Source organism: Coffea arabica, chromosome 5e (genome assembly GCF_036785885.1).
Source record: "Coffea arabica cultivar ET-39 chromosome 5e, Coffea Arabica ET-39 HiFi, whole genome shotgun sequence".
Classification (NCBI taxonomy): Eukaryota; Viridiplantae; Streptophyta; class Magnoliopsida; order Gentianales; family Rubiaceae; genus Coffea; species Coffea arabica.
In genome coordinates this window covers 37487894-37492214 of record NC_092318.1, presented here as the reverse complement: position 1 = coordinate 37492214, position 4321 = coordinate 37487894, and the positions used below count along the sequence as shown (strand labels likewise).

Below are 4321 nucleotides of genomic sequence, written 5' to 3'. Positions count from 1 at the left end.
CGTTGACTTATAAAAATTTTTATTATAGATTTTGTAAAATAATCAGTACTGGACGACTTTCAACAAGTTTAATAATAATATTTTTCTCTTTACTTATCAAAAAAGAGAGTAAAAATTTTTGTAAATCACAAAATTTGAATTCAAGATGTGTCAATGACTCATTGATAAGCACAACATAATGGAATTTATTTGTCATTGTCATCATCTGTTATTTAAACTTGTACCCATCCTTTGGCACTAGGGAATTGCTCTACCATTTTCTATTTCCTCGTCTCTACCCACTTTTACTTTTCAAATATTGCGTCAGATTTGAAGATTTTCTAGTCTTACTAATTAGAGTTCTTTGCGGAATTTAGAAGTGACTAGATAGACAGAAGCTTCACATGGTTTTATAGCCAATGAAATGTCTTCCTCAAAATTTCCTCGTGAAAACGACAGTAATGTGTTTTCTGATACCTAATTCTCCAAAAAAAAAGGAAAAGAAAATTAAGTTATGAGACTTGGAAGGATATACTATGGACAAATTATAATTTGTACCCTAAAACTTTATATTAATTCCCACTTTGATCCAGTAGTTAACAAGCGTCTAGAAACATTAACCAAAAGCAGCTCTGAGAATCACATTTTCTATTAGTTTCGTTATGCACCACCCATAAACTTCTGATTGGTTTATAAATTCCATTTTTTTCTTTTAACAAATAATTTTTTAACAAATGACATTTTACTGTTGAAAATTATTAGAAGGAATGACGACAATTATGTGAATGAAATCAAAATCTTGCCTTTTTGATCTTCATATAACTAGAACGAGTCTTAGATATTTGCTCTGCTAAACCTGCTTCATACCTACAAGCTTCTTGAGCACCTCTTCTGTGACGCCCCCACTTCTCCCAAGGGCGAACCCAAGGGTATCCCCTGAACGCCTGCCTAGCTCTCGCCAGGACTCGAGACAAATCAATTCAAACTTAACAATATATAACAATTTATACCAGTCTAATAAGGAAAAATCGCTTCCATAAACGAATATCCAAGTCTTGTACCACGTGTTCAAAATACATCCGTTATCCAATTCTTACGTCAGGATCCAAAAGATACATCAATTCCCAAATATATACAATAGCCAAAATGTCTAGTCAATTACAATTGAAACCCTAATACAAAAGTACATCCAAAGGGTTCCAACGAGTTTCACTCCATCCATTCCTGTTAAGGAAAACAAATCTACGGGGTGAGCGAAACGCTCGTGAGGCCAAGAAAACACACATGCAAGCACGTTGTCCAAATAACAATCCCAATATTCAAGTAATTTACAATTCGAGCGAGAAAAATAAACAGAAACAATTCAAGGATATAGGAGCTCTCAGGAGCTATTTTCCTCTTGCTTCGCCACGGCTCGATCCGATACCCCCTCGTGATGACACTCCGTTATCCTGGTGGGTATTTTATCCGTAGAAACTTCACTTATTACTTCCTCCGACCAACATTCCACCCTCTCGGATCCGAAACCAAACACGCACGAAAAAGGCGATACTCGTCGAGTATGCCACACGAGATCTCAAGAGATCAAGTTTTGATTTTTGAACACGCACGAAAAGGGCGATACTCCACGAGTATGCCGAACAAGATCTCAAAAGATCAAGTTGTGTTTTGTTACTCTCTTGGTTTATCAAACTTCTCGACCAAGCCCATGCCGGCTCGAGTTGTAAGATTGGTTAAGAGAATTGGGCGTCCCCATAAGTCGAGGAGGTTCACTCCACCCGACAACAAGACACACACGACATACACGACATGCATGGCAACACGACACGCACACGAAAACGGGTATATTTTAGTCGACGAGATTCACTCAATCGACTTTGAAAACCAAGTTAATACAAGTAAAGTTCAAGTAAAGGAGAGCGAGTGCGATAAAGTACACACTCGTCTCATCAAGTGATATTCACGTATATAAGCAGGTAAATCAAGTCAACACGACAAGTCATGCACTTGACACTCACCAATTCAAAAGTAATTGAGCGAGAAAATCTTTAGTTGTCCCCTCCGGGATTCTTTTCAAGACTCGCTTGAGCACCTGAAGCAATTAACAAGTATTTTTCACTCACAATCACGTATTAATCAAGAAAGGAGTTACGCTTATTTGGACTAGTCAATACCTCAAACCAAGAACCTTAGCCAATCAAAATAAAGGTTCAAAAGTGAGGTTTTATTAACACAAGAAAAACTGATTTCCTTCATGAAATCAAGTTTAAAGCGATCAATTATCATCAAGAAGGAGTAACAAGTTTTCAAATTTTCATTTTCTAAGAAATCAGCAAATTTCAGCTTTGCGCGTCAAATTTAGAAAAATCAGATCTTGCACTCAGTAGGTCCAAAATTATAAAACTTGGTACCGTTGGAAACCTCTTAGAAAGTACTAAAAGTTCTTAAAAGACACTTTTCCATGAATCTAAGTGGAAGGTATTCAAAAATGAGCTTGAAGGTACAGGTTCGGCGTACAAGGCAGAATTAAGTTGGATTTCGGTCAATTTTGGAAATTCGGCACGATTCACATGTTGCAAACCGGCCTCTGAAATTTACAGCTCAATTAGTGTTACAAGTTAGGTTTATAACAAAACAAGCGGATCAAGAATCGGAGTTTCGAGTACCGAGATACGGTAGCTCAAAGTTGAGGAAGATTCAAGACTGAAGAAGAATTTCCAGTTTTGAACCTCCAACACTAGCAATTTAATTCGGTATCGAAACGAACTTGAATTGGTGCCAAAATTGGCAGTATTTTACTCCTATATGCAAGGTATCCCTCTATGAAATTTCAGGGAAAAATACCCTCGGGAAGGTAGTAAATTAGTCAACCAAAGTTCAGGAAAAATTCTAAGGCAATCTGCCTTGTGACTTTCATTTCACAATTTCAAATCGTTTAACCAAGAAAACTATCCGAACATGGTTCATTTGTGAAACAAAGGTCTAAGACACATCCATGATACCTTTGGTAAGTGATGAGCATCAAGAACTTCAATTAATAAAATCATTCCCAAGTTTTGCCCCAAATCAGTCCAAATACTACGTTTTTCCAAAACAGGGCAGTCCTCTTGTTTTAGTCACAACTCAATCAATTTAACTCGGAATGAGGCATGGTTTATGGCGTTAGAAAATACATTCAGGGGACTAAAAGTTCACAGAAGGAAATGTTCTGAAATTCGGCAAGCAACCAGCTCAAAATTGAGCCTCAAGTTGCTGCCTCAACAAGCCATTCCAGCAAATCCGAGAGACAGGACAGCTAACTTAAAACGTTTGGTTCGGATCACTCACAAAGAATCAGAACGTGAATTTTATCTCAAATTAAATCTAGGAATGTCTAGTTTTAAACGCCACCGACGGCACTTTATTTCGACACCCGAGGACAGAGTTATGGCCAAAATACGACCACTGGACAGTTTTACCCGAAAATAATTTTCCAGCATGCCTAGTTCATGAATAAATTCATTTGCCCATCCAATCGTTAATGTTTTCCAACGAAAATTTCTACACACATAATATAACATATACACATCAGGATCATGCCAATAAATCACCAAAAATGGGCCTTATCATGGCCGAACAAAACAGGGGCAGATTCGGCAATTTCTGGTCATGACCTCTACTTGAGTTCCCAACAATAACACTCCATAAATTCATCATTATAACCATTAAACTACCATTAAATCCAACATTGATCCTCAAATCAGCAACAACAACCCAAGTGTGGGAATACAAAGAGCCCACTATCACATTTTACATCCATATCAAGCTAACCAAATGCATGCATGAACTTAACAAGGTAAGATAGCTTCCAAACTTCAAGTTTCCAAGAGTGGATCATCACTTACTTTGGGTTGATGTTCAGCAGAATTTTCGGCCCTCTATTACCCCAGAAAAACCGTGATTTCCAGCCCTTGTTTGCAGATCAAAATGCTCCTCAAGTGTCAAGCTAGGTGTGGTGCAAGTTTGGTTGAATTTGGAGATGATTTGGGGTGGTTTTGAGTGAGATTAGTGAGCAGAAATTTTGAAGCAATGGAGTTAGAGAGAGGAGGGTGTTTGGTCGGCTATGAGGAGAGAGAAGATGGAGAGAAATCTGATTTCCTTTAGCTTCCAAGAGAAGGTGAAATAAGTGGTGGAAATTCACCCAAAAGTCAACTCTCATTAGGGGCCGTTTGGTGCGATTACGGCTCGATTTTCTCGCGCGTTTGGTTCACTAATGCACTAAACCTCCAATGCATATATATTCATGTAAATATTATTCACTCTTAATTGTCCCGAAATAAGGGTCTAAAGTCCCTCAAATAAA

General features: G+C 37.8%; 1 long non-coding RNA gene across 1 annotated transcript; it reads right to left on the bottom strand.

Annotated features, from left to right (window-relative positions):
* Positions 1-958: 958 nt before the first annotated feature.
* On the bottom strand, positions 959-4321 carry LOC140006525 (uncharacterized). Its single transcript, XR_011814188.1, has 2 exons — positions 3864-4321; positions 959-2071 (listed from the first exon to the last, which is right to left on the bottom strand). It is a non-coding gene; the product is annotated as an uncharacterized lncRNA (long non-coding RNA).